General features: G+C 49.9%; 1 long non-coding RNA gene across 1 annotated transcript in view; it reads right to left on the bottom strand.

Moving 5' to 3' along the window:
- Window positions 1–5,127: 5,127 nt before the first annotated feature.
- LOC109287325 overlaps window positions 5,128–12,345 on the bottom strand; it is a 13,667-nt gene continuing 6,449 nt past the window's right edge. The window contains exon 3 of the long non-coding RNA XR_002094835.1: window positions 5,128–5,138. This is a non-coding gene — a long non-coding RNA (uncharacterized LOC109287325). The remainder of the gene's footprint in view (window positions 5,139–12,345) is intronic.

Genomic DNA, 12,345 nt, shown 5'->3' with positions numbered 1-12,345 from the left:
GGGGGCGGGGGCAGGGGCAGGGGCAGGGGGGGTGATCAGGGAGCCCTGCTACCCCCACACTGCCCCACGCTGTGCACGAGAACTCAGCCACATGGCCGCAGAGCCTCCACAGCCCCTGCTACTGGTGGTGAGTGTGAGGCTTTTTTTTTAAGTGCCAGGAGGCTGGGGCTGGGGAGGCAGCAATTGGGGGGGCTGGGGGTGCAATCAGGGGATGGGGCTGGGTGGGGAAGTCACTAGGGAGTGTGGGGAAGTTGGTGGGAGGTGGGTCTGGGTGGGGCAGCCATCAGGGTGGGGGTGCAAGCAGGCAGTGGGGCTAGGTGGGGCAGCCATTGAGGGGGGCTGCAGGAGCTGGCAGGGCATGGGACCAGGTGGGATACCAATCCATGGGGAGCAAGCTGGGGTGGGGCATGTGGGCCCTGCAGAAGGAGGTGGTAGCCCCTGTGGGGCCATGTGGCCCCTGTTGGGTGGGCTGTAACCCCTGCTGGGGACCTGTAGCTGCTCTTGGAAGGCAGACTGTGAACTGTGCAGGGGGTCTATGCCCTGCAGGGAGCAGGGGACACACCCCTCCTGAGCAGGCCCCTCACAGTCCCCCCACAATCCACCCACACCTACCAACACACCCCATGGCCCCCCACATTCTTCCACAGCCAGCCACATCCCCATACTCCCCCTTCCCACCCCCCTCTTGCAAACCCCACATCCCACAGTCCACACCCTGCATACCCAGCTGCCAGACAGAATGAGACCTGCAAGCAGGAGTTCTGGATGCAGGGGCAGCTGTCCACACATCTTGGTCACTGAAAGGGTCAGGGAAAGCTCTAACTGCTCTATGGTAAGAAAACCAAAGGCAAACAGCAAAACATCAATAAAACATTCCCCAACTCATCTCTCACTATATATATATATATATGTTTAGTGATCTTTTGTTTTAATTGTGGAGGAACATGGATTTGGGGGTATTTCACAGAGTGACTTTGGATTTTTTTTATCAGGGATTTTTCAGTTTTCAAATAAGTAACACAAGAATTCCTGTTAGGGAGGCAAGTGTCAGGACCCAGGCAAAGGATCCTGCTCAGAGCTGGCACCTTGGACCCAGCTGAAAGTGGCTGACCTGTTATCTCTCAGCTCTGTGTTCTTAGGGAACCCTGGCATAGTACACAGCCTGTCTGACTCACAAAGGACTCACCCCCGCCCCACCTCTGCCTGAACAAGAACTGATTAGAGGAAGGACTTACAAAAGACAATGAAGATGCAGTGGGAGATGCATCTAAAGCCCTCCAGACAAGTTTGATAAGAGTGAAGCAACTCCCCATATCTCATTTGAATCAGAGATGGAACTGGATGACAACACATTTAAATGGGAGATGAGACAGGAAAGCACCTTCATTAGCATTTAGGATGGACAACAGAGATTCCAAGGCAAGGACCGCACTGAATTCTTGGACCACAGAAGCAGGGGAGCACTGCATGATGGGGAATCCTTGCTCCAAATGCTAATCAACCTATATCTATACACACCCAGCTCAGCATTTATCAGACCAATTCTAGTCATTACTACTTTATTGGTACCCAAAACATTGAATCTGCCTGTCTGTATTGTGAGTTCCCTCAGAGTAATGCCACCCATAGCCAGGAGTGATAAATTCCTATTATCCAGCATATGAGCCATTGTTTACCCATAAGCAACCCTAGAGTTCACCCTTGAGCCATTGGTAGTTCTTTACAAAAACTCCTACCCAAACTTAAGTTTCTGTCCTGGTGCTTGGATCCAAAAGCTGCCCCAGTTCCACTCCTTTTTCTGCCTGCAATCCCTCCATTGATCATGCTCAGAACTCTGCCTGTCTGCAAGCTCCAACAAACACCCAGTCACCTCATCTGCTTCAAGCTTCACTGAGTGGTGAGACCCCAACTCTCTCTCACTCTCTCTTCCTCTCCCTCTCTCTCTGAATCCAGGAACAAAACTTTTACTCTCTTGCACAGCTTTCTAAATCAGACTTTTGCTGATCACTCTCTCTTTGATTCCAGGAGCCTGACTTTTATTCTCTTACTCCAGGCACAGCTTTCTAAACCTGACTTTTGCTAATCAAACTTGAGCTAGATTTCCACAAATACCTAATTGAAACTATGCAATATTGTAACTGTTTTCTTTGTCTCTCTTGTATGGTTATTACTGTTGGTATCATCATATATTCATATACCTGGCAATAAATAACATTTATGGTCAAGCTAGTTGCCATACTCTCTCTGAACCTCACTTACTCTTTCTTCCCCTTGACCTCCCAATTTGTTCTGCAGCAATGCTTCTTTTACTTAAGCCAAAGTTCCCTGTAATGCCCAATACTACAATGGAGTCTGCTCATCAAGAGGGTTACTACTAGGTCTGGTGTCCTCCAGCTGGCTTAGGTGGTAGAGCAAGGAGGGCTGCAAGGCCACTTGAGGTGCTGGCCTCATGACAAACTCCAGTGGGCTGGAGGACATTGGAGAGGAAGGATGGGGATGCCACCATACAGGACCTGGTCAACAATGGCAAAGGCATCTGGAGCTAGGGCAGATTTTACTTTCTGGAACAGACAGCAGGTCACACGTGTTATAGGTAGACCCAATGACCAGGCCAGAGAGTGGGGTCCACCCACTCCTGCCTATTGTAGTCCAGCAGGACTCTGATACAGGAGACACCAGCCAGGATCAATCTCTGTCACAACCAGGGCACCTCTGCTGTCAGCACCTCCAGCTGGGGGTTCCAGAGGAGGGGCTCAACAAGCAGGTCAGATCCCTGGGTGAGTGCTGCAGGGTACTTGGAGGCAGATACCAGCCTCCAGGCCTGGAAGAGGTCCTGGTACAACTATGGCAGCCCTTGAATGCCCTGCAAGGAGACGGCCCACAGGCCGAGGAACTGCCAGTCATATCAGAACCTTCAGAAGTGGTGGAGGAAGGCGCACCCCAGGTGGCCCCATGCCACATGGCTACTGACACCATATAGCAGTCACTTCAGGACCTGAAGATGGAATGTCAGGACCTGGCTGTGCAGGAAAACCAGGCCCTGGGCGCCCTCCCACAAGGGGATACTCAAGACCTCCACAGTGACCCAATGCCATCCTGGCCAGAAAAGCTCCAGCATCCATCTCTAGAGCGCTGCCAGGACCTCAGGGGGCACAGGCAGGGTGTGTAAGTTGTGCCAGAGCATGGACAGGACCAGCTGGTTCAGCACCAGCACTCTCCCACTCAGGGTGAGACACCTCAGGAGCCCTGTCCATGCCCAGAGCCACTCCAGCTGGTACCAGTTGTCTAGCAAAAAGAGGTCTGTGGGAGACAGGTAGACCCCCAAGTAGACCAGGAAGCCTGTACTCCAGCAGATCCCATCAGGATTTCCTCAAGTTCATCCCTGGCAGACTGGTTCCACTCCCTGCCCAACAGGTACTACATGTCTTGGCAAGGACACCAAGGACCAGGTGCTCGCAAGAGTTGAGAGTGCCAATATAAGCGGCTGACTGGTGGAAAATTCCACCAACTCTGGGTCCCTTGCAGGGGCATACACATTCAGAAGGTTCAGGACCAGCCCCTGCTCTTGGACCCAGAGGTGCAACAGAGGGTTCAGTAGCTGAACTCATTAGGGTCTCCTGCAAAAATATTACATGGTACTCCACCTCCTCAAGAAAGGAGTGCACCCGGCATCTCCATAGACCCTTCCTGCAGCCGTGGACATTGAGGGTCATCATCTGAAATGACCTAATGGCTGGCAGGGTGGAGTAGACAGTTCAGCAGGGGCCTCATGCATCTCAGCACCAGGTGTGGAGTTCACAGACTCATGCAGCACCCTCCCATAAGTATAGAGGGTGTCTGTGAAACTGTGGGCCCACCTATAGATCAAGGCATTGTACATTTTGGGCTCCTTGTGTTCCCCCACCAGTGCCCTCACAGTGGCAAGCATGCTGTCAAAAATCTCCCCAGCTGTCTGAGGCAAATTGTACCTTGCTGGTGGACTGCTGTGTGTAGTCATGGTCAAGAAATGCAAGTAGCTTACCCCTGGGGACCACTGACACCAAGAGCTCCACAGGATCCATGGAGCCTGATGGTTCTTGGGTATCTTCCTCCTGGTTCTGGGGCTCAATGGACTCCTTAGGCACCATCTGAACCCCCCCAGTCTGCTAAGACCCTGGACTTCAGTTGGGATTAGGAGAGCTCTGTAGCCCCTTGGGACAGAGGTGGGATTAAGGGTGGAAGTGGGTCTCCTTCACAAGATAGTAGGGCAGAGCTGGAGGTGGTTGGGGGGTGGGGGCTGTGCAAGGTCCCTGACAAGATCAGCCTGTTGATTAGGGGCTCCCATCCCAACCGACTCTGGTGCAGCACCATGGGGCAGGCTGGAAGTGAGGATTTTCTGGGAGGGGGATGGAAGAAATCTGGGTGGCTTTAGTGTCCACCTCAGGGTCCTGGAAAAGGGGATGTCCCTTCTCAGGATTCACTGGGGTGAGCCCCAGGGCCCCTGTCACCCCCAGATCATCATGGGGGGCTCCAGTGCCAGACTTTCCTTTGGGTAGGCTGAGACCTCAGCCTTGGCACTCATGGTCTCAGGGATAGGCCCTGGCCAGCAGAGTGAGGGGCTTCCTCTGTGGGCTTCTGTTTGGGACTGTCCAACAGCCCCAGCACCTCCTCCATGGGGATCACCCATTTGGTCTTTCGGGGGGGGGGATTGTCAGGCACAGCCAGGGAGGCCCCTGGTTGCTCAGCTGCTCCTTCTCCTCATGTGTTGGTCTTGGGAATGGGGGGACAAGTCCTCTGCATCACAGGGCTCTGGCTGCACCCAGGCCTTCCTCTTGGCTTTGCGCCTGGAGGGGACCTGCAGGCACTCGACCATGGGGTGTTCCTCAGGTGCAAAGGCTCCAGGAAGAGACGGTGAAGATTGCGGGGTGGGACAGATGAAGTGGGGCATGACTAGGAGCAGGGGAGCTCTTCTCCATCTCTCCTCTTGGCTGCTGCTGTCCTCCCTGGGACTCCGCCAAACTTTGTTTGGGGGTGGGGTCCCCTGAGCTCACAGGGGGGCTGGATGATGTGGCTGGGATGCCAGGGGGGCCTGAAGGGTGAGGGGTACCTGCATCAGGGGCACTGCTTTCACCAGTGGGACCTGCAGATGCCCTCTTCTCCTGGCCCATGGGGCATTTGTGTCACAAGTGCCCTGGGGTACAGTACCAGGAGCATTGCTGGTCCTCCAGTGTATAGGACACGCTCACCAGGGCCCCCTTCAAAAAAAATCAAGAGGCTCCCCTCGACATCCAGCCACATTCCCACCACCAGATGGATCATAACCTGGCAACAGAAACAGTGCACAAGGCAGAAGCCTGGATCTCAGCACCCCAGCAAGGAGGGCCACCACTAGGGAGATAACTCTCCCCAGGGTTTGGAGTGGGGGGGACCACAGCCCAATTAGGGATATAGGGAGCAAAGGAGCTGAGGACCACCCTGGTCCCCAGCTCTTCTAGGGACTCAAGATGAGTGTACTCACCCTCCATGATGAGCCCCCTCTCCACTGCCTTTTGTGCAGCAGCCTCCAAGGCAAGGTAGAAGTCCCCCTTGCCATGAAAGCAGGAGGTTGCCATGATCTTGGTGCCCCCCACTACCCAAGCCAGGGCCTGCATTCAGGTCTCAAAGTGCAGGCTCTTCCACTTGGGTAGTTGGCATTTCATCCTGTGCCTGTGGGTGAGTGCTGGAAAGGGGGCCCTGCCATCTGAGCTGGAAGGGCCAGTGGTGGAGGGTCCAGGCCACACAGCTTCAGGTCACCCTGCAGCCACTTGTATATAGCTTCAGTTACCCCACTGGGGGCCCATGGGGCCAGGGACAGGCTGTGTGTGTGTGCTGGCTGGTGTAGTGCACCTGATCCCCTCAGGCACCAGTGGTCTGCGCTTGGGGGCAGAGCCCTTGCCCTTCCCACCCCCAGCTGTGGAGAAGGCTGAAGAGAAGCCCTTCCCACTTCCCTTGCCCTTGGTTCCTGATGATGGGAGAGGGTGCTTGGGAACCCCTCTAGGGCAGGCTGGCCAGAGGAGACCCCCTGGCCCTCTTGACTCCCTGCTGGAGTCCTGCCTGCCCCTGCAGCAGAGGTTCAAGGCTTCTCTACCCCTGGAGGAAGTTGGTTGGACTCTGCCTTCAAGGTGGTGGCTGCAGGGGCATGCATCTCCTTGGGGGCTTAGCTAAAATATGTCCCCATAGTGGGGGCTGCAGGAAGCTCTGTGGAAGCATCTCCCCCCCCCCGATGGTGCCTGCCTTAAAATTGCTTCACATGATGGAGGGGAAAACAATAAACAAAACCAAAATATACAGTGGGGCTGGTGAATCTAATAGGGGCAGGCTGGGATTGTGGAAAGGGGGCTGAATTTCACTGAGCTACAACCCCACAGGAAGAAAACTGGGAGGGCAATGCTTGCAGAATGTGGGAGAGGGGGAATACCACACAAGGACAAGAACATACAGGGAACGCTGCTGAGGCAGATGTAAAAGATGGCTGGAGTGGTGGAGGGGCTTTGTTTGCTGAAGGTCAGTCCAGGAGACCCTTAGGCCTCCAGCCAGGCACGGGGGGAGGGGGCTGTGGGCCATCTGGAGGGCAGGCGGGTTATGCATCCATCCTGAGGAGCACCCCCTACAGTCACCCTCCCCCCCAGTTCCTTGCACCCAACAGTCACCCTCCCCCCAGTTCCCTGCACCCAACAATCCCCTTCTCCAGTCTTTCCCACCCCACCCAGCAATAGAACTTGGGTCCAGATCCCTGCTGCCTGCAGCACTCTGAGCAGCCATAGAGATGCTCTGGCCAGCTACCCCAGCCTCTGGTTGCCTCACTTTTTTCTGTGGGTTTTTGTTTTTGTTTTTTTGTATCTGGATATCCAGATATGCAGCACAAGGAATGGGGTTTTTTTTTGTTGTTCCCAGCATACCTCTTGTCACATCTCAAATGGTTTTGAGATGTGGCAAGAGGCACGTGTGGACTCATTTGGATGCATCTCGAGAGTGCATTTTCACATGCAGGGGCGTGAACTTGAAGTGGCCAAAATACCAGCAGCACAAACTCATCTGGCTACTTTTTGCCTCAGTGCCCTTGGACATGGACTTTGATGGTGTGTGAATTACCTTGCTTCAGACAAACTGCCCTTTTCCCACTTCTCCTGCATCTCAGCATGATGGAGGAGCCAGGGCATAACTAAAGGAGCAGAGAATCAGCCAGAGGACTCCCTGGAGAACCAAGCCTCCATGTCTGCATGCACCCATTCCTGTTGCATATGCCACACCACTTTTTTCTCATAATTTATTTTATTTATTTATGTATTTTGCTACCTGTATTTTGCAGTAAAAAAATTTGCCCCCGTGCTGCAAATTAGCAGCATGGTTCATATGTTAACATTTTTGGTGTGTGGTTTGTGACATCACAAAGAGATTTGCAGTGCCACAGACCACACATGTCTGTGCATGTGGATGCAGCCACAGGGTGTGTCCAGATGAACATAGACATGCAGTATGCAGTGCAGCAGACCTATATGCGGTGTCACATACTACACATGCCACATATGCAGGCATTCCCTGCACTATTACTTTGCAATGCAGGGGGACTTTTTGACCCCAGAAGATCAAAACCAGGACCTAGCATGTCAGAGCCACACTCTAGCTGCTGGCCAGGCTCCCTTCTTCAGGAGCATCACCACTGCTGCAGCTCCTGAAGGCCCCCAGGACCCCAGGTAAGGCTTCTGGAGTCAGCACAGTGTAGATGTGTGCAGTATGTCATAGCTATTTTGTGTCAAAACATTCTGATATCTATGTTGAGATTGTCAGATAAATATATTATTTTTATGAGGAAGAAAAAAGACTTTAAAACCCCCCAAACCTCTTCTATGACAAATCAATATACTTTAAGTTTCCCCACTTTATTTATTGTTTGATGAAAGTAGAGAAACCATCCTTGACTTTTAAATCAAGGCCATGCTTGTGAGCCTGCACATCCAACTTGCTGGTGTTTCTCCATCTGCCTGCATTTATGTAATATAATGTTTGAATGACACATCTGATCCATTCCAAATTTTAAGAGAAAGTTCAAGATATCAGTGGGCAGAACCATGTTGATTATGAAAAAAATCTGAAATTGAAAAGGGGGAATAATGTGGGTATTAGGGGTGTGTGAAGTGGGACCTATTCAATTCAGATTCAGGCCGAATCAGGGACAGTGATTTGATTAGTTGATTTGGATCTCTGTCCCTGATTCAATTCAGCTGAATCCAAATCTGAAGATTCAATGCTGATTTGGACAATCAGCAATTTGGGCATAGACACAGCTTTAAAAGTTTTTTCTACATACCTTGAGGTAGCAGGCACAGCTCATGATTTCTGCGATGCTAGGGCAGATGGAATGTCCAACAGTAGTGTGGGGGGGCCATCCATGTGCTCGGCAGTGAACCTGGAAGTGGAGCGGAAGTACTTCTGGTCCACTTCTGGATCTACTGGGAAGTGTGCGGGGAGCCCCCCTGAGCCCCCTGGCTCAGCAATTGGCTGCAGGGGGACCTCATGTACCTCCACCCCCAGACCCAAGACATACCAGTTGCTGAGCTGGGGAGTGCGGGGGAGGGGGCGGGGCTGCGCACTCCCCAGTGAACCCAGAAGTGAACTGAAAGTGCTTCTGGGTCTGCTGCTGAGAGTGCTGGGGAGTTCTCTGTGCTTTTGTGGGACACCCCATATATTCCAGCATCACAGCATTCATGAGCCCCTGCTACCTAGAGGGTTGTAAAAAAAATATTTAAAGCTGTCTCTGTGTCCAGATATCAGAATCTTTCTGAATCTCCCCAAACCAATTCAGACAGATTAAATAGTTCTCTAATTCAATTTGGATTTGGAATTCAGCCGCCAAATCGGGTTGAATCTCTGCCAAATCGAATCAGGGACTGAAGCTTCACACATCCCTAGAAGGTATCACTGAGGTATCACTCATTTTAATTTGCTTAACATGATACAGCTTCTAGCACTTCTCAATGGCTTGAGAAGAAGAATTATAGTAAGAGGAGAGGAGAAACTGGGGCATGAACCCTTTGTATAGGAACAGGACTTGGAGATCCTAGTATAGGAGGAACCAAATGTAAAGAACAAACCAAGATCCTAGCAAAAGGAAGATCTAGAGAGAGTTACAGGAGGAGAATAAGAATGTGGCACATGGCAATATAGTAGTATATAAGGAAGGAATGCATGGAGACCATGTGTGTGACATACAGAAACAATGAAGTATGTAACTCCTTTTGCCCAGCACCCAAAAGCACCTTTGTGCAGTTGTTCAATACAAAATAGATGTAAACATTTTTTTTTTATTAATGATATGGGGCTTAGTTAACAAATGTTAACTCTTTTTTGGTTTACTGAAAATGTTAAGTAATGATTTTGATTATGATGGTGGTTAAGTTTCTATTAAAAATATGTTCTTGAAAACTGGAAATGGACTAATTTTGAACCATACAAAATGGAAAAGGGTTAGAAATTCCTCATGAAACTGTCTGATTATCTCAAAAAGAAACACAGATAATTAAAATGACAAATTCCCAGATTTCACTCTCTGTCTTACAGGATACAATAAATATGAGATCCTTTCAAGCATTATGATTCGTGACATAATCCCTTTATCTTGAGCCAGGCAAATATACCAGTTGATGATATAAGTCCAGCATTTCTTAGAGATAGTGAACATCAGATTTGGAAAGCTTTGCCTTGTATTAGGGTGCTTGAAACCAGACCCAAACCTATATCTGTATCTCATGGCCTTCTCTCTTGAATAAACATGCCAACTGCTTACAATATTCAGATAATTTAATTAATTGTTGTCCAAGTAAAATTCTAGGGAGGTGCTGGCAACACATGAGTCAAGTCTGATCATGCGCAGATAACACTGGCTCATGGAAATTTCCACAGCATGCCCAGCACGTGCCCCCTGGGTGCCCTGAAGCTCTGTCAATCACCTGTGACCTACTTTTCAATCACCAGTGACCTACTTTTCAGCCCTGCGCATGCCTAGTTACAACACAGAGCTCTAACTCACATATGCTCAGTTAAAAAGAGCATGACGTAATTGTGCTAGAAAATTCTAACAGCCAAGTGGCCTGATTGGCTAAGGGGCTGCTATATTAGTGAGTTAAACCCCCACCTTTGTGTGGGTTGTGTGGGCATCGTTGGTGAGAGTGGTGAGAGACCATGCGCTATCTGTAGCAGAGGCTGCTGTCAGCAGGGACTGCGAGGCAGAGAGCGATTTGGGAGTCAATCCCCCGGTTCTCCTCACAATCTCACACAGCGAATTAATACCTTTGATTTCGTTTCCTCGCTTACTGATTATTCCGATTACTGAACTTACTGGCTTTGACCCCGACTTCGATTACTTCCAGCTTTTACTTACCTGGCACTTGACTGACCTCGGCTTCCATTATCGACCACGATCCGGCTCATCCCTCCGCTGCATCACCTCTCGGCTCTTGACCTCAGCTTTTCCTTCGACCACCCGTTTCGTCCTTTGGACTGGCATCACACTCTCAACCCTAACATCGTCTCATCACTACAAGTTACAGCTCTTGTTTGTTATTTGTTCATCCCTGTATAAGCTGTCAACCAACTCTGGGACTAGCCACCAGGCAGCTGCCCCTAGCTCTCCAGGGCTAGATAGCAAGGGCTTGCTGGTGAACCCCGTGAGCCGACAGATCCCTTTGTTGTTTGTTCACGTTCCAAAACTGTAACTGAAGAAAGCATCGCAACCTACGCCTTCAAAGCATAAGTCAAATAAACCCACTTTGTTTGAAACCGTTACGTTTCCATGCCTCAGAACTCCACGCCAAAAATCCCGCCTGGTCCGTGTCCAATTGCCACCACCCGGCCGCCCAACCGTGACACCGTGAGCTTGGTTAACCAACTCTGGGACAATTGTGAGCAAAATACATGGAGGAAAATTATTTTTTAAAGTGTTGCTCTTTTATACTGCACACATTCATGCATACATACATCCATATGCACAAACATTCTCTCTCTCTAGAGGCATTAAGGCCAGAAGAGCCAATTCTACTGCTATTTACATCAATATTAATCTAGAGCCACTTCAATGATATCCTCTAGAGATATCCCAGAGTCAGAATTGAGACACAAGTTACATCCTTAAATAATTGTATTAGTTCTGAACTGCTAAATGTTTGGAAGACTACTTCATATTTCTGGAGAAAGATCCTACTATGTTCTAGACAGAAGCTGAACAAATAGAAATTTCTCTTAGTTTTCTGAACAAACTGGTGTTTGCCTGGTGGAGTTTCTGCAGTGGGTGATGGAAAGAGAACTATTTTTTTCTGATTAGCCTGGGAGCACAGAGAAAATGAGCCATGTAGCAGGGGGCCATTGCACTTTAGTACAATCATTGACTCTTCAGACCTGCATCTAAGGCAACCATTGAAATATGAACAGAAAAGGTGCTGATTGTTTTGTTGTTGTTACTTCTGTGGGTTACTGGAAACTGAATCCTGGCAATTATATTGTGAAAAAAAAAAATCAAGAAGAAAATACAAGGCATTTATTTACCCTCTGATTTTTATACTATTTCTTTACACAAGTCTCTTTTGCATTCATTGATGACAAAACTGTGGCACTGGTTTGGTTTTTACCAGGTACATCTGTTAATAAACCTGCTTCTTCTTTCAACATCACCAGACAGCAGACTTATTATTCTGCTTGATTTTATTCAGTCAAATGCAATGGAATCTTAAATCTCTGAAGGCCACATTGCATTATAAGAAATTATACCAAGTTTTTGTGAGACATGGAGTATTTGCTCACTGAAGGCTTACACCTGGATAAGGAACAGTCAGGTCCTAAAGCATCTGATCATCTCTGCCTATAAGATTAGGCCCTCTAATATTATCATAGAATCATAGAATCAATGAGTCCGAAGGGACCTAGACAGATCATCTAGTCCCACCCCCTGCCATGGGCAGGAAGGAGCACTGGGGGTGACAGGGGTCGTAAGACCCCAGCCAGATGCCTATCCAGCCTCCTCTTGAAGATTTCCAGGGAAGGTGAGAGCACCACCTCTCTGGGAAGCCTATTCCAGGCTCTGGCCACCCTTACAGTGAAGTAGTCATTCCTAATAGCTAACCTAAACCTATCCTCCTTCAGCTTGTGGCCATTGTGACTCCAAGGGGGGCCCTGGTGAACAGACTTTCCCCGAGTCCCTGCTGGTGGCCCCTGATAAAGTTGTAGGCAGCCACAAGATCCCCCCTCAGTCTCCTCTTGCGGAGACTGAAGAGATTCAGGTCCCTCAGCCTCTCCTCATAGGCCTGGCCACAGAGGCCCTCAACCATACGAGTGGCC

Source organism: Gavialis gangeticus, unplaced genomic scaffold (assembly GCF_001723915.1).
Source record: "Gavialis gangeticus isolate Ggan-Ray unplaced genomic scaffold, GavGan_comp1, whole genome shotgun sequence".
Taxonomy (NCBI): Eukaryota; Metazoa; Chordata; order Crocodylia; family Gavialidae; genus Gavialis; species Gavialis gangeticus.
Note: the sequence above shows the minus strand (reverse complement) of the source record. Positions and strands in the feature narration are given on the sequence as shown.